General features: G+C 50.5%; 1 protein-coding gene across 1 annotated transcript in view; it reads right to left on the bottom strand.

Moving 5' to 3' along the window:
• LOC139670871 (lymphocyte antigen 6E-like) overlaps nucleotides 1-19343 on the bottom strand; it is a 256308-nt gene extending 236965 nt beyond the window's left edge. Inside the window, exon 1 of the mRNA XM_071553020.1 lies at nucleotides 19334-19343. The gene's annotated coding sequence lies outside the window, so the exon portion shown is untranslated. The remainder of the gene's footprint in view (nucleotides 1-19333) is intronic.
• Between the last annotated feature and the right edge of the window lie 5553 nt (nucleotides 19344-24896).

Genomic DNA, 24896 nt, shown 5'->3' with positions numbered 1-24896 from the left:
AGCTCAGGTGAAGAATAACACAGGGGAAGAGGAGATTTGGAAGCTCAGGAATGTTTCTCAGGGAAATAGGGATGGGGTAAAGGCATTTTGTTGTAAAGATCCAGCAAGTCATAGACTGGGCTGAGTTGGGAGGGACCCATCAGGATCATCGTGTCCAACTCCTGGACCTGCCCAGGACATCCTGAAAATCCCACCATGTACCTGAGAGTACTGTCCAAAAAAGAAAACAAAAAGCCCTTTTTTCCTGAATAAAGCCCAAAAAAAAAGGACTTTGGGGAAGGAAGGGATGAGAGTGTTGAGCAGCAGCTCCAAAGCTTTTTGCAAATCCAAAGCAACTCCTCATCCACCCTTTGGAGAAGCAGGATTGCACCAAGGTGTGGATTTCAGAGCAGCTGAAGTCCCATCACCCTTCAAAACTCTGTGATTTGGACACTTGGGGCTGAGCACAGTCACAGTTTCATCCATGCTCATGGTGAAGTTGGATCAAATCCATCCTTCAGGTCCATCTCCTGGGGCAAACTCAGCTGTTGGGAATATCTAATTAGTGCCTCGTGCTCTGCCATAGCCCTGGCCATGGATGGAGCCAATTCCTGGGGATTAGGGTGGATTAACCTCATCCAGGTTAGTCCCAGAGCCCCCCCAGAAACTGCCACCATGTCAAAAATGCACTTTGCAGAGAGAAAAACCGGAAAATAAGGAGTAAATTTCAGGGATCTGAGAGTCTAAAAAAACACAGGAAGGGTTCAACAAGTCACATAAAAGAAGTTCTTTGGCCTTCTCCATGAAAGGCTGTGGTTCCCTCCATGCTGTGCTTGTCATGCAACCCTGACAAAGCACTCATAAAGTATTTAGAGACATAAAGAGGTGTCCAAGAGCAGGTTGGGTGGGCTTGGAGCAACCTGGTCCGGTAGAAGGTTCCCTGTTTGTGGCAGGGAGGTTGGAATCAGGTCATCTTTAAGGTCCCTCTCAACGCAACCACTCTGTGATTCCATGATCTGTTGGTCTCTCTGGATCCTGCCAAGATGTTTTCCAATCTGTGTTTCTCTCATTTCCCCACCAGAAGGGTGGACTTTGGCACCAGAGGTCAGGAGGGAGTGTTGACCTGCTGGAGGGCAGGAGGGCTCTGCAGAGGGATCTGGACAGGCTGGAGGGATGGGCTGATTCCAATGGGATGAAGTTCAACAAGGCCAAGTGCAGGTCCTGCCCTTTGGCCACCCCAACCCCCTGCAGCGCTCCAGGCTGGGCACAGCGTGGCTGGAGAGCAGCCAGGCAGGAAGGGACCTGGGGGGACTGAGGGACAGGAAGCTCAACAGGAGCCACCAGTGTGCCCAGGTGGCCAAGAAGGCCAATGGGATCCTGGCCTGGATCCAAACTGGCGTGGCCAGCAGGCCCAGGGCAGTGACCCTTCCCCTGGACTCTGCCTTGGGGAGGCCACACCTTGAGTGTTGTGTTCAGTTCTGGGCCCCTCAGTTGAGGAAAGATCTTGAGGGGCTGGAGCGGGGCCAGAGAAGAGCAACGAGGCTGGAGAAGGGACTGGAGCACAAGTGCTGTGGGGAGAGGCTGAGGGAGCTGGGGGTGTTCAGCCTGGAGAAGAGAAGGCTCAGAGGTGACCTCAGCACTGTCTGGAACTGCCTGAAGGGAAGTTCTGGCCAGGTGGGGGTTGGTCTCTTCTCCCAGGCACTCAGCAATAGGACAAGGGGGCACGATGGGCTCAAGCTCTGCCAGGGGAAATTGAAGTTGGAGATCAGAAAGAAATTCTTTGCAGAGAGAGTGCTCAGGCATTGGAACGGGCTGCCCAGAGAGGGGGTGGATTCCCCATCCCTGGAGGTTTTTCAGCTGAGCTTGGCCATGGCACTGAGTGCCATGATCTGGTAAAGGGACTGGAGTTGGACCAAGGGCTGGACTTGATGATCTTGGAGGTCTTTTCCAACCCAATCCATTCTGTCATTCTGTGATTCTGTGAATGTCACTGCACTTGTGGAAAAAAGGCCATGGAGGGATATTGTAGTTGCTGGCACTGGGTAAACACTCATCTTTCCCCAGAAAATGGTATTCCCTGTGGTTTGTTTGGATGTCCTCAGGATATCTGTGCTTCAGGACTTGGTTGTAACACTGGACAGAAGCTGCAGGGTCTAAATTGCTGCCATGAGCCACCAGAAAAAGCTTCCAGCCCTGCTCCACACTGCAGAATCCTTCCTTTCCAACTTTGTCTTCTGGCTGTGAGTCTCAGGCCTTGCTTTCTACCATGAGATTTTCCAGGATCTTTATCCATATTTTTGCCCTGCACTCCTTTCCAGGTAAAGGCAAAACCAAATTCCTCTCAGTGGCTCAGAAAAACCACCACAGGATGATCAAACCCACCAGAGAAAGATTTAAGACAGGAAATTATGCCCATTTATTCTCCTTCTCAGGATGGACCAAACCTCTGGATAACAAGGATTGGGAATTCTGCTTCTGGCAGACCTGGACTTAGGGGGTGACACAACGTAATGCCAAGGTGTCCCCAACTCTTCTGCTGCCTGAGAAGGATGAGAAGGAGGGAAGAAAAAGGCAGGGTGGGATGGGAACAGGGTGGGATATGATGTCATCTCCCCACCCCCAGGGGATCCCTGAATTATTAATGGGAACAGAAAGCCGTCCCTGCAACCCAAGCTGGGCCGGCTCTGATTTCATCTCCTGCCAGCTCTGGCGCTTGGCTGCGCCGGCAGGTCCCGCTTCCGGATGGGAATTGTCTCCCAGGGGGAGGGATGGAGGCACAGGGATGGGAGGAGGGGGCTGGAGGAGGAGCAGCAGGAGGGCACCTCTCCATGGAATCATCCATGACCTCCAGCCACATCCACAGCCCCTCTTGGGTTCTGGGGTAGGGAAGGATGGATGGTTTGTTCCCTCCTTGTGGCCCACCTGGGTCTCCTCACATGGATGGAGCTGGTTGGACACATCCCACAGGGTCAGGAGCACCATCTTGAGCCACCATAGGTATTGGAGACATGTTTATCCATGGATGCACCAAGGATTTCCTTCATCCTGGTGCTTTGCAAGTACTTTTTGGTGATTTACATGCAAAGTGCCACAGAAGGGTCCAGAGAAGAGCAACGAGGCTGGAGAAGGGACTGGAGCACAAGTGCTGTAGGGAGAGGCTGAGGGAGCTGGGGGTGTTTAGCCTGGAGAAGAGGAGGCTCAGAGGTGACCTCAGCACTGTCTGGAACTGCCTGAAGGGAAGTTCTGGCCAGCTGGGGGTTGGTCTCTTCTCCCAGGCACTCAGCAATAGGACAAGGGGGCACGATGGGCTCAAGCTCTGCCAGGGGAAATTGAAGTGGCAGATCAGAAAGAAATTCTTTGCAGAGAGAGTGCTCAGGCATTGGAATGGGCTGCCCAGAGAGGGGGTGGATTCCCCATCCCTGGAGGTTTTTCAGCTGAGCTTGGCCATGGCACTGAGTGCCATGATCTGGTAAAGGGACTGGAGTTGGACCAGGGGTTGGTCTTGATGATCTCAGAGGACTTTTCCAACCCAATCCATTCTATGATTCTGTCTTAATTCTCAGCCCAGTAGAGAAAACAGGGCAGGGATGAGTGTTTTCAGCACTAGTCTGGCGTTATTGCCCAGTCTTATCAGCATGAATCCATCCTTACCCTCCCACCATGCCCTTTTCCTTCTCTCCCTTTCAATCCCTCCCTTTCCATCCCTCCCTTTCCATCCCACCCTTTCCATCCCTCCCTTTCCATCCCTCCCTTTCCATCCTTCCTTTTCCATCCCCCCTTTCCATCCCCCCCTTTCCATCCCTCCCTTTCCATCCCCCTCTTTCCATCCCTCCCTTTCCATCCCTCCCTTTCCATCCCCCCCTTTCCATCCCTCCCTTTCCATCCCTCCTTTTCCATCCCTCCCTTTCCATCCTTTCCTTTCCATCCCCCCATTCCCATCCCTCCCTTTCCATCCCTCCCTTTCCATCCCTCCTTTTCCACCCACAGACCAACATCCCACTCCCAGATATCAGATCCTTTCCCAGCGGGTTTGCTTTTCCCCCTCTCCACCCCTAGACATGGCAATTCTGAAATACTTGGTGGCATTTGTGGTGCCCCAGGGCCAAATCCTGTCCTTGGCAGTGCTGTGAGAATTCCAGAAGCATGGCCTGTATTTTCACCCCTCATTATCCAGAGGGAAAAAAAAAAGATGAGGGAGCTCAGAACAGAATTGCAGCATCTGCTTGAAACAGCTTTGTCAGCAATTTGTCTGTTTGAGACTATGAACTGTTATTATATTTTTAAATTAACAGGATATTTTAACCCATGAATGTTGGGTGGGAGGGAGTTGAAAGCTGGGGTTGGAATTACAGAGGGAAGAGTAATTCCCACAAAAACTCAGGTTTCTGTCCAACCTGGAGCAGGTCTAGACCTTTGATTGTTTCCTTCCAACACTGGGATCCTCTGCAAGGAATAAAACTCCTCATCTCTCCCATCACAGCAGAGAAACTGAGAACTTTGGAGATTATCTAAGCAGGACAGGAAAGGTTTTATTTCTCATTTCAACTCCTATATCCAGAATTCCCAGGCAATACTCCAGAGAGTTTGACTCTATCTTTAATTCTGGAACTCTACACCATTTTCTCCCCCTCAGGTAGCTGGAACTGGGATGATTGAACTGAACAGACACAGGAAGGAGTGAGGGGAGCTGTGTCCTGAACTCGTGGCTTGGTCTGCTCTGAAAAAAGAGAGAGCCCAAGGAAACTGCCCCAAAGGCAGAGCAGATCACAGAATCACAGAATGACAGAATGGATTGAGTTGGAAAAGACCACTGAGATCATCAAGTCCAACCCTTGGTCCAACTCCAGTCCCTTTACCAGATCATGGCACTCAGTGCCACGGCCAAGCTCAGCTGAAAAACCTCCAGGGATGGGGAATCCACCCCCTCTCTGGGCAGCCCATTCCAATCCCTGAGCACTCTCTCTGCAAAGAATTTCTCTCTGATCTCCAACTTCAATTTCCCCTGGCAGAGCTTGAGCCCATCGTGCCCCCTTGTCCTATTGCTGAGTGCCTGGGAGAAGAGACCAACCCCCACCTGGCCAGAACTTCCCTTCAGGCAGTTCCAGACAGTGCTGAGGTCACCTCTGAGCCTCCTCTTCTCCAGACTGAACACCCCCAGCTCCCTCAGCCTCTCCCCACAGCACTTGTGCTCCAGTCCCTTCTCCAGCCTCGTTGCTCTTCTCTTCTCAGAAGGGTTGGAAGAAACCTCTGAGATTATCAAATCCAACCCTTGATCCAACCCTACTGTGATCACTCTGGCACTCCGTGCCCTGGGCTGGTGATCACAGCGGGGTTGGATCAAGACATGGTGGATTCTCTGTCCCTGGAGGTGTTTCAGAGGACACTCAGTGCCACCTCCACTCCCTTCTCCAACCTCGTTGCTCTTCTCTGGCCCCGCTCCAGCCCCTCAATCTCTTGCCTGACCTGAGGGGCCCAGAACTGAACACAACACTCAAGGTGTGGCCTCCCCAAGGCAGAGTCCAGGGGAAGGGTCACTGCCCTGGGCCTGCTGGCCACGCTAGTTTGGATCCAGGCCAGGATCCCATTGGCCTTCTTGGCCACCTGGGCACACTCTTGGCTCCTGTTGAGCTTCCTGTCCCTCAGTCCCCCCAGGTCCCTTCCTGCCTGGCTGCTCTCCAGCCACTCTGTGCCCAGCCTGGAGCGCTGCAGGGGGTTGAGGTGGCCAAAGGGCAGGACCCATTGGGATTCCACCCGTGGGGCATCTCATATCCCTCATCCATCCTGTTTCACACCTCCACAAAACCTCTGGAGGACAGGGAGCACTTCAGCAATGGATTTTGGGACTAGATGGTCCTTAAAGCCCATTCCAAGCCCTTAACACTCCATGATTCTATGTGGGACCTTCATATCTCCAGGGAAAAATGAGAATTTTGGGAAGACAGGTTGGAATGCAACAGGAAAATTGATCAGTAGGGTTGGTGAAAAGTCCCTCATTTGGAAACAGACACCTATATATGGTTGAAAAAGTACATCCTAAACTTCACCGGCACCCACAGAATAATTTGAGTTGGGAGAGACCCACAGGGGTCATCAAGTCCAAATCCTGGCCCTGCATGGGATGATCCCAAAAATCCCAGGTTGGTTGAGATGCCTCATGTTGCAAATCGCAGCGTGGCTGTGATGTATCAAAGTCAAGAAGTGTGAAAGTTGAGTTACTCAAGCTGCAATAATGAAGATAAATCTTAAATTCCCAGGAATGTGTCTGGAAACTGGTCCAGTGTGGGAAACAAAAGTCCAACAAAGAGCAAAGAGTTGAGTGTCCACACCAGGAAATGGCTAAAAGGACATTTTCTTGGCATTTTCAGTGTGAATTAAGAGGTGAAAGGGGTGGAAAATTTGGAGCTCAGTCTGATTTTTTTGTTGCCAGGTCACTGAGGACAAGGATAATGTGTCATAGGTAAAGAAATGGGGTGGCAGCAGAAGTGGGAGGAGCTGAACTGCTGTGGCCACGCTCCAAGTTCGTCATTCCAGAAGGATGATAATTATTGCAATCCTCAGGAAAACCTGAAAACTGTTTAAAAATGATCAAAAAACCAACAACAACAACAACCAAATCCTTGCAGTGAGAGCAGAGGTTCACCAGGACCAGTCCCAGACTGGCAGCCTGGGAAAGGAAAATTTGAAGCACCCAAATGATTTTGTGTTTCAAGGCAAGGGAAGATGTGAAGGACTGAAATCATCATCAACACATCCTATTCCTGACATTCCTTTGGGTTCCATCTCTGAGTCACTTTACAGGGGAAATTCCTGCAGATAAGATGGATGTAGAGAAGGGAATGGTGGAGAGAGTCCCCTTGGAGTGACATCTTGGCTCCTGTGCAGAAGTTCCTTTCCTCTTTGCTATTTAATTAGTCATTAAAGTCCTAAATGCAGGTGGCAGCTTGAGCAAAGCTCTGCCATGGGGGGAACATTTGTGTCTTCTCCGTGTTTCCATGCTCAGCTCCATGTTAAACAGCCTTGGAGAGGAGCTTCCTGTTGCCACTTCATCACCTCCTTCTGCATGGGACCTTCCTCAGCTTCTCTTCCTCATCTCCTCTTCCTCATCTCTCTCTTTTTGATTTAATTATGGAATTGTTTGGGTTGGATGTGACCTGAAAGATCATCTTATTCCACCCCCTGCCATGGGCAGGAACAACTTTCACTACCCCAGGTTGCTCCAAGCCCCATCCAACCTGGCCTTGGATACTTGCAGGGATGGGTCAGCCACAGTTTCTCTGGCCAACTTGTGCCAGGGCCTGAACACCTTCCCAGGGAAAAATTCCTTCTTGATACCTAATCCAAACCCACAGTGCCTGCCATGAACTTTGGAGCAACATCTCTCCCTCATTCCTTCCTCCCCTCCTGCTCTGAGACCATCCCTTGCAGTTCCCCATCTGTTCCGTGCCAAGGGGATGATCATCCACGAATTTGGATGTACCCAACAGGAAAAAGCTCCTTCAGCATTTTCGGTGTCTCTTCAGGGCGTGAACTCTGAATGTTTGAGCACAGGGGACACGCGAAGGCACATCCTGGAGGAATCCACACAAACATGATCCATGTGCATCTCTCCATGTGCGTATCTGAATTCCTAATGCTCATTTAAACTGGGCCCCGGGACCCAGCTGAGACCTCGTGTGGTTCCTACCACGGATGGCTACTCAGGAAGGCTGATGGAAGCACTCAGAGTCCCAGGAGACCTTTCCCTCTCTGCCTCATAAGCAAAGAGCTTTTCCCAGGAGGATTGAGGATGCAGAAGGAGCTGCTCGCTCAGCAGCTGAGCTGCAGGGAGTGTTTCCTAATGGGGCACTTCCACCAGAACCTGCTCCTGGAAGGGAGAGATTTGGGGAAAAGGAACATTTCTCCTTTGGCTTTAGGGGATGCCAGTGGAGATTTAAGTGTCTTGTTGTTTGGAGCTGTGTTGTTCCAAGAGAAAACCTGTCCTGGGTGCTGAAAGATTGTGGGATCATGGAAAGGTTTGGGTTGGAAAGGACATTAAAGGTCATTATCACAGACAGGGACACCTCCCACCATCCCAGGTTGCTCCAAGTCCCATCCAACCTGACCTCGAGCGCTTCCAGGGATGGGGAGTCCACAACCTCTCTGGAAAGATCCTGGGAATATTCCCCAACCTCTGATGGGTCAACATCCTCAGACAGAAGTCAGGATATTCCTTATTAAATGTGTTTTCCCCTCAGGTGGAAAACAACAGGAAAAGAGGGAACGGCCTCAAGTTGCACCAGGGAAGGTTAAATTGGATATCAGGGAAAACTTCTTCACTGAAAGTGTTCCCAAGCACTGGAACAGGTAGACTCAACATTCCTGGAGGAATTTAAGACATGTAGATGTGGCCCCTGGGGACGTGGCTCAGTGGTGGCCTTGGCAGTGCTGGGTTCATGGTTGGACTTGATCTTAAAGGTCTTTTCCATTCCAAATGATTCCATTATTCTAATAGGAAGAAGAAGATGGAACACACCCCAACTGTCCTGTTAGACCCCAAAATGCAGAGCCACTATTCAGGAATCCTCTGTGCTCCCTGGATAAGAACCATCCCAAACTTCTCCTGAGGAGGCTCCATGAGTGGGCCAGTGAAGAGAAGATTTGAAGTTCTTGGATCTGCAGTTTAACCTGCAGATATTCCAAGTAACACCCTCTCAGTAAAACATTTCCAGGAGTGGGATTTACTGTCATAATTAATAGGTTATGATTAGGTCAATAACTTTCATCAACCTAGCTGGGAGAGAACCTATTAATGAAACTGTAAAACAACATAAACTCCACGGAGAAGAGAGGAGGGAGAATTTACAACTTCCCAGAAGCCTCAGTAACTAAAGGGACGATTTACAGGAAGTAAAATGAACTGGGCGCCCATAAAACACAATCAAAATTATACCCATATCCAAACAAGACAAATTAAAAAGGTTTAAGTGGATTTCTCAGCCCAAATAAAACAGAGCATCTCAATTGAGAGGAGACATTTCATGGTGCTTTTTATGGAGTGTGGGAGGGGAAGAAACATGGGAAGGGGAGAGCACTCCGAGCAGGTCGATAAGAAATCAGTGCCATGGCCCCACATTCCGGATGTTCCTTCGGTCTCAGCCCATAAGAATGTGGTCCAGGGGTCACAGACAACTCCAGAGCAACTCTGGTGTCCCTGCCCTTGGCAGGGGGTTGGAAGGAGATGATCCTTAAGGTCCCTTCCAACCCAAACAATTCCGTGATTCCAGTGAGGCACCACGGTCAGCAGGCACGTTTGAGATGAAACTCCAGGCAGCCTGGCATGGAAAATGTTCATCCTGAGGCTTTTCCATGTTGGATGGCTTGAGGGGGCACTGCCCAACACCACGAAGTTAACCCCTTCAGTCCCTGCCCAGAGCAGGAGACTCCGACGCCTTATGCCATAGAATCGTGGAATCATGGAATGGTTTGGGTAGGAAGGGAACTTGTAGTTCATCCAGTTGCAAGTCCCCTGCCATTGGACACCTTCCACTATCCCAAGTTGCTCCAAGCCCTGTCCAACCTGGCCTTGCACACTTCCAGGGATGGGACAGCCACAGCTTCTCTGGGCAAACAGTGCCAGGCCCTCCCCACCTTCACAGGGAAGAATTCCTTCCCAACATCCCATCTAAATCCACTCTCTTCCAGCTGAAAGCCATTCCCCTTGTCCTAAAACTCCAAACCTTTGTCCCAAGTCCCTCTACAGCTCTCTTGAAACCCCTTCAGGCACTGGAAGGGGCTCTGAGGTCTCCCTGGAGCCTTCTCTCCTCCAGGCTGAACACCCCCAGCTATCCCAGCCTGTCTCCAGAGCAGAGGGGCTCCAGCCCTTGGATCATCTTAATGGCATCCTCTGGACTCATTCCAACAGGTCCACATCTTTCTTGTGTTGGGGCCCCAGAGCTGGATGCAGCATTCCAAGTGAGGTCTCACCAGAGCAGAGTGTGTCACCACACCTTCTGACAGCAGGGCCCAAGAGACCATCAGATCTGTCCTCCACTCCCTTTTTAACCTTTCCAAAAAACCAGATTGCCATTTTCTGGGTGTACAATCCATAGAATTGTTCAATCATTAAGGCTGGAAAAGACCTCCAAGGTCATCAAGCCCAACCTTCAACCAAACACCACCATGCCCACTAAACCATATCTCAAAGTGCTGTTGTTTCTTGGACACTTCCAGGGATGGTGATTCCACCTTTGCCCTGGTCAGCCTGTTGCAATGCCTTACAATCCCTTCCTTGGAGGAATTTTCCCAAATGTCCAATCTAAAATGTCCCTGGCACAGCTTGAGGCCATTTCCTCTTGTCCTATCCCTGGTTATCTGAGAGTAGATATGAAGCTCCATCTCACCACATCCTCCTGTCAGGGATTGGAGAGAGCAAGAAGGTCCCCCCTGAGCCTCTTTTTCTCCAGGATGAGTCACCCCAGCTCTCCCAACCACTCCTGGTGCTCCAGCACCTTCCCCAGCTCCATTCCCTTCCCTGGACAATCTCCAGCCCCTCAGTGTTTTTCTTGCCATCAGAGGATCCAAACTGCCCTCAGGATTTGAAGTGTGGCCTCATGAGTGCTGAGTCATCATGTCTGGAAATTCCAGACAGTTCCAGATAGAATATCTTGGGAAAAAATATGTGCATGGGAGGGAGTGCTGACCTGCTGGAAGGCAGGAGGGCTCTGCAGAGGGATCTGGATAGACTGGAGAGATGGGCTGATTCCAATGGGATGGAGTTCAACAAGGCCAAGTGCAGGTCCTGCCCTTTGGCCACCCCAACCCCCTGCAGCGCTCCAGGCTGGGCACAGAGTGGCTGGAGAGCAGCCAGGCAGGAAGGGACCTGTGGGGACTGAGGGACAGGAAGCTCAACAGGAGCCAAGAGTGTGCCCAGGTGGCCAAGAAGGCCAATGGGATCCTGGCCTGGATCCAAACTAGCGTGGCCAGCAGGCCCAGGGCAGTGACCCTTCCCCTGGACTCTGCCTTGGGGAGGCCACACCTTGAGTGTTGTGTTCAGTTCTGGGCCCCTCAGTTGAGGAAAGATCTTGAGGGGCTGGAGCGGGGCCAGAGAAGAGCAACGAGGCTGGAGAAGGGACTGGAGCACAAGTGCTGTGGGGAGAGGCTGAGGGAGCTGGGGGTGTTTAGCCTGGAGAAGAGGAGGCTCTGAGGTGACCTCAGCACTGTCTGGAACTGCCTGAAGGGAAGTTCTGGCCAGCTGGGGGTTGGTCTCTTCTCCCAGGCACTCAGCAATAGGACAAGGGGGCACGATGGGCTCAGGCTCTGCCAGGAGAAATTGAAGTGGGAGATCAGAGAGAAATTCTTTGCAGAGAGAGTGCTCAGGGATTGGAATGGGCTGCCCAGAGAGGGGGTGGATTCCCCATCCCTGGAGGTTTTTCAGCTGAGCTTGGCCGTGGCACTGAGTGCCATGATCTGGTAAAGGGACTGGAGTTGGCCCAAGGGTTGGACTTGATGGTCTCGGAGGTCTTTTCCAACCCCTTCCATTCTGTGATTCTATGAAACAAGGGTTGCTGGATGGTCCCTGTACCAGCTGTGCCAGCTGAGGGATGGTGGGACACCAGAGACATGAGGACAACACAAATTCTTGCAGAATCCAATCCATGTTAAGGTGCGACCCTACAACAACAAAACATCTTCCAGCCCTCCCTTTGCATGGCAAGCCACCAACCATCTGCTGCCTTCATTGTGAGGAGCCACTTTGGAGTTCATTTCCTCACCAAACATGGGGTTGAAGAGTCAAAATCCACCACTATAATCAACTTTTCCAAGGTCTTGGATATCATAATCTGCCTGGATATCACTGAGTCTTCCCTGCAGTGCTTGTGGTTGGAGTGTTTGGATTCTAATCCCTTTGGGAATGCACAAAACTCCTGTTGGTTCTTCAGGCTCCACAAATGACACTTTATAAAACAAAATTTCTTGGTTTAAACACTTCCCCCAGAGGCTCCACCACAACCCTCCACGAGCTCCTCCAGCGGTTAATTATCCTCCCCCGTGTAATTGTGTTTATAAAAGCCGCTTAATTTGACAAGACCGATTTCCCATAACCCCCTGCTGATTAGCATCATGTTCCTGTAATTCCTTATTAATCCAGCCCTGCTGAGGTGTTCCTTCATTTTCCCTGGAATCAATGGCAGGCAATAATTAACCGAGTCATCCCCTTCCTACCATTTAACGTGTGACACCAGTTTTCTTCTTGCCCCTTGCCTGGCCCAAACCCTCCTGGAACAACCAACCCTCCCCTTGGCCACATCCTGTGAAACACTCGGATCTAGTTAAGCCCAGTTTTCCGATCCTTCTTTTCCAGAGGGGGCTATTTAGTCTGTTCCTAACGCCGGCCCTTCCCTTTAATCACAAACAAATCTGCTTTTCTCCCCAAATACAAAACAAATATCTCCTGAAAATGCCTGCTTTGCACATTTCCCTTCCAAGGAGGAATCGATACCGTGGTTATTACAGCTCCTTCTGTTCCCAAAGTATTTAAACTCTTTGCTGTCCTCAGCTCGACTGGCCACGGATGCCTCATGTCTTTTTGCTCATCTCACTGATTTTCTACATTTCTAGTGCAAAGTCAATGTCCTCTACTCCTTTTTTTTTCCCCTCCATTTGATGTGTCTCTTGCCACTTTGCCTCTGAGCCAGCCAGTTTTTCAAACCACTGTCACTCCTGGTGGGTGAGGGGGGGAAATTACCACTTTGGGGGCACTTCTCTTGGTTTCTTTAAACAATCCCCTTTCATCATTCACACTTTCTTATTCCATTCCCTATTTTTTTTTTAGCAGCTGAATCACCCTTTAGGAGATTTTACTTTTCCATGAGCCTTGTAAAATAATGGATAAGCTGTTCTGAGCTGTCTCTGAGGGTGGGGAGGCCCTGGCACAGGTTGCCCAGAGAATTTGTGGATGCCCCATCCCTGGAAGTGTTCCAGGCCACGTTGGGTGGGGTTTGGATCACCCTGGGATAGTGGAAAGTGTCCCTGCCCATGGCAGGGGGGTGGAAGGAGATGACCTTCAAGATGATTTGCAGGTAAATCCTTCAGGTGCTGCTCAGCCCTTGAGTGTTTTCCAGGTCCAGACACCCCCAACCAGCACAGCTCCTGCCTGTCCTGTCAGGACAATGAGCCTTAAATATTCCAGATTATTTTCCCATCTGAGTTGCCCACAGTTGGCAAACACATCATGTTATTTTGACACTTCCACTGATTTCCCCTCATTTCCTTGCTCTGTAACCAGAGACCTGAGCATACCAGTGGTTAAAGCTCAAAAAAAATTTTCCATGGAAGCACAAATTTTTCCCTGCAAAAGCAGAGATTTTGGATGAAAAGAATGTTTTCCCCTTAGTGCTGCATCAGGCTCCCACTAAACATTTATGAACTGGAAACCAGTTTATTTTTCAGGCCCTGAGGGAAAACGTTTCAACTTGAATTGTTTTATTACACTTGACCATCCACCCTGTTCTTTTCCTTTCCTCCTCTCCCACTAAGGAAAAGATGCTCTGAACCTTTTTTCTTTCCCTGTCCTGGAGACTTTTATTTGTATTTCTGGTCCCTTCCACCTCTTCTCCCCTGGAATCCGCCGGCTTTGCAGTAATTTGAGATTCCCACTCCAAGTAATTGAGTCGCCACTAACGTGGCAAAGTCTCTGCAGGACCAGGACAGCTCTGCTTGGAGGTGACCCCCTGGCCTGAGCTGCTGCCTTTAATCCTGGAGATTCCAGAACATTGGGAGCCATTCCTTTGCTTCTTCAGTGCCTTTATCCCCTCAGATCACCCTGGAGTTGTCTAAGGCAGGTAAATTTGCCACAGTTTTCCATAAGGATGAAGGCAACAAGGAGATGTTTTCCTTTCTTTTCAACATCCTGGAGCTTAACACATCCTGGAAGTTTCATTTACATATGGAATTAAACACACAGGAGAAAATGAGGGAACTCAGACCCCTAAACTTGTGCTGTCTGATCAGAATATTCACCGGAGAGACAGAGGCTCAAACCTCATGGAAAAGAAGATGGAAAAGGATCTGAATGCTCTGAAGTGTCTCCACTGATCCTTCAGCAGCTGGAATTTCTCATGGGCTCCTCCCTTTTCCTCTGAGCTCTTGGGGTCTTTAAATGGCTTTTGCAATTGTTCTGCCCCACTGACTGAAGATCCCACTGACTGAAAATCCCATCAATATGGCTTTGAACTCAAAGAGTAGGTTTGGGTGGGATATTGGGAAGAAATTCCTCCCTGGGAGAATGGTGAGGCTCTGGCACAGATTTCCCAGAGAATTTGTGGCTGCTCCATCCCTGGAAGTGTTCCAGGCCAGGTTGGAGCAACCTGGGATAGTGGGAAGTGTCCCTGCCCATGGCAGGAGGGTTGTAAAAGCTGATCCTTCAGGTCCCTTCCAACTCAAACCATGTTATGATTCCATGATCCCATCAATGTGTTCCCAGCTCTGCCTGCTGGAGCTGATTTTCCTCCCACACATCCAGGAGCTGACCAGGAGAGGCCATGGAGCAAAGCAGGTGATATCCCAGGGGATGTGGCTCTTGGATCTCTTCCCAACAGCCCATGGGGCTGCTCCTACTTTCTTTAGGAGTGAGCTGGAAAAGCATCAGGTGCAGGAAATGGAATCAGACAGAACCAGCTGGAAAAAACCAATAATCCTGCAGGAGAGTGTTGATGTTCAGCATGAGTGAAGCTTCACTCCAAAACAAACGCCTTCAGGATTGGTTGGAGGCCCCTTTAGCACCCAGGTTTTTAATTGGTCAGCTCCTTACACATAAAAATGAGTGATTAGACGTGTTAAAACATCATTGCACGTGTAAAAGTAAATTATTGTGCGCGTAAAATCTTTACTGCACATCTAAAAGTAAATTATTGTGCATGTGAAATAGATTTCTGCACTTCTTTCTTCTTCCCCTCTTGTACCTCCCAGTCATTACTTTTGGAACCCTTGTAATCTCTCACTTGGAACAGGTTGCACTAAAGATTCCTCCTCTCTTCGCTCGAGTGGTTTGAAAACGGATTCACTTCCACTCTCTGAAGACTATTCCAAATATGGGTCAGAATTTCTACATCTGCGCGTGAATTCCTGGCAGGAGAAGGTGTTAATTTTGGTCACAAAGCTCCTGCAGGACTCTGAGAGCCTCATCTCTCCACATTCCTACCTTGCACAAAGGGTTAAGATTTATGGATAGTATCTTTCCCCTCTCTCTCACATGAGTTTAAAAGCTTTGGCCTCCAGGGCAGGCCAAGCTCCTGTCAAATTTTGCATTGCTGTACCAGCACAAACAGCTCCCAGGCTCAGCAGAGCCTGGAGAGGTTCCTGGAGAACCTTCATGGTCCTTGCCTGGGGCAGGAATAACGTGGGAATGTGGTGCTGTGTCCCATGAGGTCACTGAGAGCCACCACAGATCTGAGATGCCTCATCCAAAGCTCTGGAGCTTTATTGATGCAGGTTCAGGGCTTGGTTCTGTCCCAGGTAATTCCAGCATCAACACAGAACCATAAAATCCCAGAATCACGGAATCCTTGAGGTTGGAAAAGACCTCCAAGGTCATCAAGTCCAACCTTTCATGAAACATGACCTGATCAACCATATCAAAGCACTGAATGCCACATCTAATCCTTTCTTGAGCATCTCTAGGGATGGTGAATCCATCATTTCCCTGGGTGATTCCAACTCTTTCCATGAAAAATGTTCTTCCTGATGTCCATCCTGAATGTCCCTTGGTACCACTTGAGGCCATTTCCTCTTGTTCTGTCCCTTGTTGCCTGGGAGAAGAAGTTGAACCCCACCCCAAACAACCTCTTTCCAAGTAACTGTAGAGAGTGAGAAAGTTCCCCCTGAGCCTCCTTTTCTCCAGGTTGAGCCCCCCAAGCTCCCTCAGAGTCTCCTCTTATGTCTTAAAACCTCCCACTGGAACTTCTTTGCCTCATCTCTGAGTGGGGTGGCAGAAGTTTTCACCATCCAGCCTTCAGAGAGGAAGATGTTCCTGCATATTCCATGTGTGGGGTCCTCCAGGGCTGCAAATGAAGCTCCAAAGGGCTGGGAAGTTGCATATCTGTGTTAGGAGTTCTGGGATAAGCCTGGGATCAGAAATGTCTCAAACTCACTTCCATCTGCCAAGAGAAGTCATGGAGAATGAATCCATCATAAGCTGCTTCAGCCTTCCATGGCTGAACTGGGGAAAGGCTGAACTGGAACTGGAAACAAAGCCAGTTCATATCCAGCCCCATCCTTTGAGGTCCATCCATCACTTTTCAAGGAATGGCAAGCTCTTGGTCATGGAGATGAAGAGTTGTGCATCACAAATGTTGTGATCTCCTGATATCCCACCAAAGCTTCTTCTGGTCTTGTCCCTGAGCAAACCCTTCAGGGGGCTGGGATCACAGAATCACAGAATGGATTGGGTTGGAAAAGCCCTCCGAGATCATCAAGTCCAACCCTTGGTCCAACTCCAGACCCTTTACCAGATCATGGCACTCAGTGCCACGGCCAAGCTCAGCTGAAAAACCTCCAGGGATGGGGAATCCACCCCCTCTCTGGGCAGCCCATTCCAATGCCTGAGCACTCTCTCTGCAAAGAATTTCTCTCTGATCTCCAACTTCAGTTTCCCCTGGCAGAGCTTGAGCCCATCGTGCCCCCTTGTCCTATTGCTGAGTGCCTGGGAGAAGAGACCAACCCCCAGCTGGCCACAACTTCCCTTCAGGCAGTTCCAGACAGTGCTGAGGTCACCTCTGAGCCTCCTCTTCTCCAGGCTAAACACCCCCAGCTCCCTCAGCCTCTCCCCACAGCACTTGTGCTCCACTCCCTTCTCCAGCCTCGTTGCTCTTCTCTGGCCCCGCTCCAGCCCCTCAAGATCTTTCCTCAACGGAGGGGCCCAGAACTGAACACAACACTCAAGGTGTGGCCTCCCCAAGGCAGAGTCCAGGGGAAGGGTCACTGCCCTGGGCCTGCTGGCCACACTAGTTTGGATCCAGGCCAGGATCCCATTGGCCTTCTTGGCCACCTGGGCACACTCTTGGCTCCTGTTGAGCTTCCTGTTCCTCAGTCCCCCCAGGTCCCTTCCTGCCTGGCTGCTCTCCAGCCACTCTGTGCCCAGCCTGGAGCGCTGCAGGGGTTGGGGTGGCCAAAGGGCAGGACCTGCACTTGGCCTTGTTGAACTCCATCCCATTGGAATCACCACTGGATGAAAACCTCCCCACTGGAAAGGCACAGCAAAATAAGACTGAACCTTATTGATCCTCCAAAGATATCACCTGTTTGGGATGGAAGCATTAATTCCTCCAGCTGCGATGTCCAGCTGTCAGAAGGGAACAGCAAGGGTGAGAGGAAATGTCACCACTTTGTCCTAAAAATGATGTGTAGTACCAAGATCTCATGATGTCCCAATATCCAGAAGGAATTTCACCATATCAAGGAGCGGATTATCGATGGATGAATGACTATCACCGATGCGGCGGAGAGAGGACAGCTCCCAGGAGTAGGGCTCAAAGAGCAAAGGCAAGTGCTCTCGAGAAACCAACTCCTTGGAAGCTAAGGGAAGGCTCCTCCCGCTCCCAACCCGGCGACGACCCCCCGAAGGAATAGGTCCACACGAGTCAGGAGTCAACGCAGAGAAGCAAAGTTTATTGGAACGCACCGACTTATATAGCAGAGCATGGAACTTTCTAGAACATGGGTGGAGCTAGGGGCAGAGACAGGGAGGAGCAAGGGATCGGATTGGTGGGTATGCAAATGAAGGGGAAGAACAAAGGAAGAACCAATCAGGGAACACAACCATATATGGAAAATGGTGCACTGCACCAACTGGGGACCAATCAGGGAAGGCTTGGCGGGAAAATGCCCTAGGGGTTTGTGGGGAGAAGAAAACCTGGACAGGGATGACTAAGGGAAAAAGACAAGGGTAGCCATCTTAGGGTTCATAACAGTTAAACTGGAGAAATGTCCAAATAGCTTCTTCCGGGTTCCTGCACTTCGGCGTCTTCATCAACCCATCTTTTATAATATTTCTGCCATTTAATAAAGTCCTCATCTATTTGCTGTCCTCCAACAGTGGATCATTCCATTATGGAGGCATCAGCAAGGGAAGGAATTAGGGCAGCATTTCCCTTCAGTGCAGACACTGATCCATGCTATGAAGTCATGGAATTGTGGAATGGTTTGGGTTGGAAGAGGACCTGAAAGATCATTGAGTTCCAACCCCCAGCCATGGGCAGGGACAACCATCACTATCCCAGGTTGCTCCAACCCCATCCAACCTGGCCTTGGACACTCCCAGGGATGGGGCAGCCACAGCTTCTCTGGGCAACATGTGCCAGGGCCTCCCCAAACTCACAGCCAAGAATTCCTTCCCAATATCCCATCTAAAACTTCTGTCTGTCAGTTTGAAGCCATTCCTCCTTGTCCTGTCACTCTATCCCTTGTCAATAGTCTCTCTCCATCCTTCTTGTTGGCTCCTTCAGGTCCTGGAAAGCCACAATGAGGTCACCTCAAAGCCTTCTCTTTTCCCGGCTGGACAATCCCAACTCTTCCAGCCTTTCCTTCCAGCAGATCTGCTCCATCTCTCTGATCATCTTGGTGCCTCCTCTGAACTCTCCAACTGCTCCATGTCCTTCCTGTGCTGAGGATCCCAGAGCTGCCGGTGGGATGTCACCTGAGTGGGGCAGAGGAACAGAATCCCTCCCTTTCCTGCTGTCCACGCTGTGGACCACAGGAGGCTTCTGGGAGCCACCACACATGGCTGGGGCATGTCCAGCTTCTCCTCCACCAGCACCTCCAAGTCCTTCTTCCCAGGGCTGCTCTCCCTCTGTTCATCCCCTGCATTGATACCACGAGTTGCCCTGACCCAAGTGCAGCACCAATATTGGTCTTATTTAACCACGTGAGACTCCCAAGGCCCCACTTAAGCTTCTCCAGGTCCCTCTGGATGGCATCCAGAGCTGGCAAGTCTCACTGGCTCCTCCTCTACCACTTGCAAGCCCTTTTTGCAGCCTGACCATCTCCACTCCTACTGACATGTCCACCCTTCCAGCAGGTGACTCAGGTGACACAACCACAGCTGGCAGGTGGAACATCCCATGGAATTGGGAACAACAATCCATGGAAGTGGGAACAACCATCCATCTCCTCTCTTCACCCATTGCATCCCATGCCATAAATCCCAGGGCAGGTCAATAACCAGCAGTCTGTGGGGAGCAGGTGAAATACAACCCACCCATAAAGCCTTTGACACTCCTGACTAATGACCTACAATGGTACAAACCGGAACGCTGTCCCTTCTTGTGTCACTCTCTCTCACCCTCTCCCTCCCTGCCCTGGCCCAGAGCCCTCCCTTCACTCTCCTCCCCCCTCCTCCCTTCCCCCTTTGCTCTTTATCTGACGAAATCATCACATTTATGGCCAAATTGAAATGAAATGCAATTTAGTGGCCGTTGTGCTCTCAGCCCATCACCTCGGCGGCCGCTCCCGGAGGATCTCGTAACCTAATCACTGCCTGGCAGTAACTTCATTAGAGCTGCCACCAGTCCCAGCTCTCTGCTGCATGCAGCTCCTGGAAATCGGGGCTGACACCTCTCTCTGGGAATTACTGGAAGCAAGAGTTTCTCAAGTTTTTTCTCTTTTATTTCCCACTTCTGCTACGTCAGCGTTTTTCCTTCCTCGGGGTGATGGGACCATCAGTGGGGATTCCCCACCCAAAAGTTGTCTCTGGCTCTCGAGGTGCAGGTGAAGGTGGAAGCATGAGAAGGAGGAGATGCAGCACAACCCTTTTGCCCAGAGAAGCTGTGGCTGCTCCGTCCCTGGAAGTGTCCAAGGCCAGGCTGGACAGGGCTTGGAGCAACCTGGGGTAGTGGGAGATGTCCCTGCCCATGGCAGGGGTGGAACTGGATGATTGTTCAGGTTCCTTCCAACCCAAATAGGTCTATGAGTCAATGAACACCCACAACTCTCTGAAGGGAAGTTCTGGCCAGGTGGGGGTTGGTCTCTTCTCCCAGGCACTCAGCAATAGGACAAGGGAGCACGATGGGCTCAAGCTCTGCCAGAGGAAATTGAAGTTGCAGATCAGAAAGAAATTCTTTGCAGAGAGAGTGCTCAGGGATTGGAATGGGCTGCCCAGAGAGGGGGTGGATTCCCCATCCCTGGAGGTTTTTCAGCTGAGCTTGGCCGTGGCACTGAGTGCCATGATCTGGTAAAGGGACTGGAGTTGGACCAAGGGTTGGACTTGATGATCTCAGAGGGCTTTTCCAACCCAATCCATTCTGTGATTCTATAACACACTGCCAGGTCACCTTGGGGATCTGTGGACCTGAGCAAGGGGATCACCAGGGAAATGGCTGGAAATGCAGCTCTGTGTGACACCACGTGGCTCATGCCAAGAAATGAGCATGAGCACCATGAAGGAGAAACCCCCGTGCTATCAAACCCACCATCCCACCACAGACATCCCAGCAGTCACTCCCATTGCCTCATGAACCAGCCAAAACAGTGGAAAAGACAGCCAGGTGGATGTTTATCTTCCCTGTCTCCTGTCCCGTGGATGAATCTACTCTGTTTAAGCCCTTCTTGACACATTTGTCCTCCAAACCTCCAGCCCTGGTGATCCCACCCTTCCCCTCCTCCCAGCAATTAATCCCAGCCCTTCTCTATCCCCACAGCTCTAAATCTCCTTTGCTGGTTCTTAAGCTCCTTAGTACTTGTCCTATCCACAGGGAAACGTGTCCCTCCCCTTCTTGCAGAAGCCTTTTACATAATTGCAGGCTGTTATCCCATCTCTCTTCATTCTCGGGACTAAACAATCTCATGTCATCCCAACCCTTCCTCACAGACCATTTTTGATCCACAGGGAGGCCATGGAGGGATTTATTTTTTTTTTTATCCTCGGTGGAAAGATCTGATGCCCCTCAGTTTCACATGGGACATAAAGAAGGAAATAGGGAAGGTTGAGGACTGGCAAGGAGCTGGATCTCTTCACTCCCACATCCTACCAATCTCCTTGATATCCACAGTTGGTGGGATGGTTTGGTTGGAGGCAGGTGAAGTGAATCAGGAGTTGAGGAATCTGGTTTGGGAATCACTACCAAATATCCTGTCCCATTCCTTGGGAGAAACACAAACACGAGACCAACGACCAAACCAAGCAGGGAGAAATAATAAAAGGCCATTTAATTAGTTCAATTTTGCCTTGATTGCAAATGAAGGGCTTTGGGAGAACATTAGAGAAGCTGGATTGGGTTTTACTTTAAAAAAAGGTGGATAATCTCCCAATTAAAAATATTCAAGAGGAGATTTTTCTGGGTTTCTCCCGACCTGCTTTCAAGGAGTTTTTAAAGTGTTGAGTCAGTTTAAAAGGGAGGGTTGTTTCAGGGGGAGAACTGACCCCAATGTGAAAGTCCTTGGCTAATTCCCTAAATCCTTGGCCAAAACACACACAGCCACATTTTCCTACACATGGACACCCACATTTGTAAAAATACATGTATAGAATATATTGCTCTTTGTACTCTCACAGTCAAACTCTCTGATATTCAGCTCAGATTTAAACTTCGAGCCCAAACTCATCTAATTTATTTCATTTCCCACACCTGCTCCAAGGGAAAACCCAGATCCAGGGAGGCATCAGGCTGGAGGAGCTGCCAATTCCCAAAAGAAGGAAGCAGAAAGATCCCAAGGAAGGGAAGGCTCGTTAACACAAGGAGCTTAGCCCGGAAAATGGAGCAAGCAGGAATGTCTGGAGAGATCCAAAGGGTTGCTTGGAGTTAAAGACATTCCTGCCTTTCCCAGGGAGAGGCAAAGGCTGTCTCAGAACACAAATAGGAATAAAATAGATTGGGGGGAAAACAAAAAAAGAGGGAAGGAAGAGGTGAGGGAGACTCAGTAGGTGGTGCTCTTCCCTCTGGATCAGTGCAGGGCATGGCAAGGAGGTGATTGGGGATATCCAGGTGGGAAAACAGCTGGAAAATCAGCTCCTGGTCCTGATTCCTGGCTCTGGGTGGATGAACCACCTCAGCAGCCGTCGTGTTGCATCCCAGGAGCAGCTAAATTTTGGGATGGGATGGTTGGAAAGCACAAATTCAGGTTCTGGCTGCTCCTAAGTCCTAAATCCATTCAAATATTAAATGCCAGTGGCTGGAGCCAGGAGTTGAGGTCCCAAGAGGAATTCAAGGCTCCACCTTGTTTCTGACTCAGCTGATATTTTATCCCATCCAGGGCATCTCCAGCACATCCCAGGACAAAATCCTTGCAGGAAGGAGAAGTGTTGATTAATCTGGTGTTTTAAGAGAAGGGATTTGAGTAAGCCCAGCCCTGGATCCGCAGAGCTCCGGTGCTGGAAGGGTGGGGAGAGCTGGATTGATCTGGGAACACAGAGCTATAGATCAGCACAGCCTCCCCCATTACTTTCCCTGATGGATTCCCATCCGATGAGCTGATCTGAAAGTGATAAAGGGAAGACCAGAGCATTTTCAACACACCACTAACTCCAAAACCGGGCTCAATAATCCTGCAGATTGATGGCACTTAAGGAGAGGGGAGGGAGAGGGGGCCGGGCTGGGAGGGAGAGTTTATTTAACACTCACAGCAATAACAGAACACACATTTATCTGGGTAAATCAGGGGGAAGGACAGGCCCCACTGCCAAGGAAATATTTCTCCTGGGGGCTTTCAGGTGTGATCCTGGGGTAGGTGAATCAGCCTTTCCCCAGCTCAGATGCAGGTTAGGAAATTAAGAATTTGCCAGCAGAAATAAGAGCTTTCCCAAAGTTCCCTTTTCTTCCCTCCTTTTTCCTCAGTGCTTATGTCCTTGTGGGCAATCTCATGGTCATCTCAGACACCTTCAGTCTAAACACAGCCCTGGGCAGTGGTGGGATGTTGCTTCCTTCTTCTCCTGACTGGAGGAGCTTCCATTTCCATTGTCTTTGGGTTGAGAGTGGACTAAATATCCTCTCAAAGGTTCCTCCATCATGAGGAACAGGTTTTCTGGCCAAATCATAGAATCATGGATTCATTTCAGCTGGAGAAGACCCTAAAGGTCATTAAGTCCATCTGTTAACTCAGCACTGCCAATTCCACCACTAAACCATGTCCCCAAGTGCCACATCTAATCCCTCCAGGGATGGAGACTCTGCCACTGCCCTGGACAACCTGTTCCAATGCTTTCCATGAAGGAATTGTTCCTCATATCCAACCTAACCCTGCCTTGGCAAATCTTGAGACCATTCCCTCTTTTTGTTGCCACTGCCTGATCCTTCAGCCAGGGCAAGGAGACCTCCCAGTGCTCCTCAAGGATTCACAGCTCCCTGGAGCACAGGACACCATTCCCAGCTGGAATCCTCATCCTCCATCTCTCATCTCCCATCCTTGTCAAGACCCGGAGCCAGCAGGGATTTCGATCTCAGGAGGCAGCTATTGTGCTGTAATTAAACAGCAATTGATTGCAAACAGGGTTCTTTTGTGTTTGGGATTAATGAGAGGCGAGAAGATAAATTTGGTCACCAGTAATTAACCCCAATTACAGAAGCAATAAATTAGGAGAATCCACTGCCACTGTGCCAGCCGTGGGGAGGGCTCTGGATCATCCCCCCTTTCTCTTGATTTTTTTTTCCCCCCTTACAAGCCTGTGGGGCTTTCAGAAGTGAAATGAATCCAGAGAAGGGCTGTGGGGACTGCTGGATATACTGGGATGTGATGACCAACTGGGATTTTGGCCATGCAGGGAGCATGAGGCTCCTGCCATGACAAAAGCGAGCTGGGAGAGCCTTTTTGATCCCTAATGCCCCGAGGGGGAATCGATGATTTCACTAATTCCAAGTTCTAATCCCTGGCAATTTTTAAAAGCTTGGATTTTGCACGCTGGGGGACCTGGAGCAGACTCTGTGGGATGGGAAAGATGGATGGGCTCAGTGCAGGCAGTGTGTGAATCACCTGCTGCTTCCTGAGGGTCAGATCCATGTGCTGATGGAGGGAGGGAGTGGGATGGATTCCCTGGAGCAATGGGGAGCACAGAGCTGAAAAGGCTGGAATTACAAAGGCAGGAGGGCTCTGCAGAGGGATCTGGACAGGCTGGAGGGAACTGGAGAAGGATCTGGAAAGGCTGGAAAGCTCTGCAGAAGGATCTGGACAGGCTGGAGGGCAGGAGGGCTCTGCAGAATGATCTGGACAGGCTGGAGGGATCTGGAGAAGGATCTGGACAGGCTGGAGGGGTCTGGAGAAGGATTTGGATAGGCTGGAAGGCAGGAGGGCTCTGCAGAGGGATCTGGACAGACTGGAGAGATGGGCTGATTCCAATGGGATGAAGTTCAACAAGGCCAAGTGCAGGTCCTGCCCTTTGGCCACCCCAACCCCCTGCAGCGCTCCAGGCTGGGCACAGAGTGGCTGGAGAGCAGCCAGGCAGGAAGGGACCTGGGGGGACTGAGGGACAGGAAGCTCAACAGGAGCCAAGAGTGTGCCCAGGTGGCCAAGAAGGCCAATGGGATCCTGGCCTGGATCCAAACTAGCGTGGCCAGCAGGCCCAGGGCAGTGACCCTTCCCCTGGACTCTGCCTTGGGGAGGCCACACCTTGAGTGTTGTGTTCAGTTCTGGGCCCCTCAGGTCAGGAAAGATCTTGAGGGGCTGGAGTGGCGCCAGAGAAGAGCAACGAGGCTGGAGAAGGGAGTGGAGCACAAGTGCTGTGGGGAGAGGCTGAGGGAGCTGGGGGTGTTTAGGCTGGAGAAGAGGAGGCTCAGAGGTGACCTCAGCACTGTCTGGAACTGCCTGAAGGGAAGTTCTGGCCAGGTGGGGGTTGGTCTCTTCTCCCAGGCACTCAGCAATAGGACAAGGGGGCACGATGGGCTCAAGCTCTGCCAGGGGAAATTGAAGTTGGAGATCAGAAAGAAATTCTTTGCAGAGAGAGTGCTCAGGCATTGGAA

The sequence above is a fragment of the Pithys albifrons genome, chromosome 4 (genome assembly GCF_047495875.1).
Source record: "Pithys albifrons albifrons isolate INPA30051 chromosome 4, PitAlb_v1, whole genome shotgun sequence".
Classification (NCBI taxonomy): domain Eukaryota; kingdom Metazoa; phylum Chordata; class Aves; order Passeriformes; family Thamnophilidae; genus Pithys; species Pithys albifrons.
Note: the sequence above shows the minus strand (reverse complement) of the source record. Positions and strands in the feature narration are given on the sequence as shown.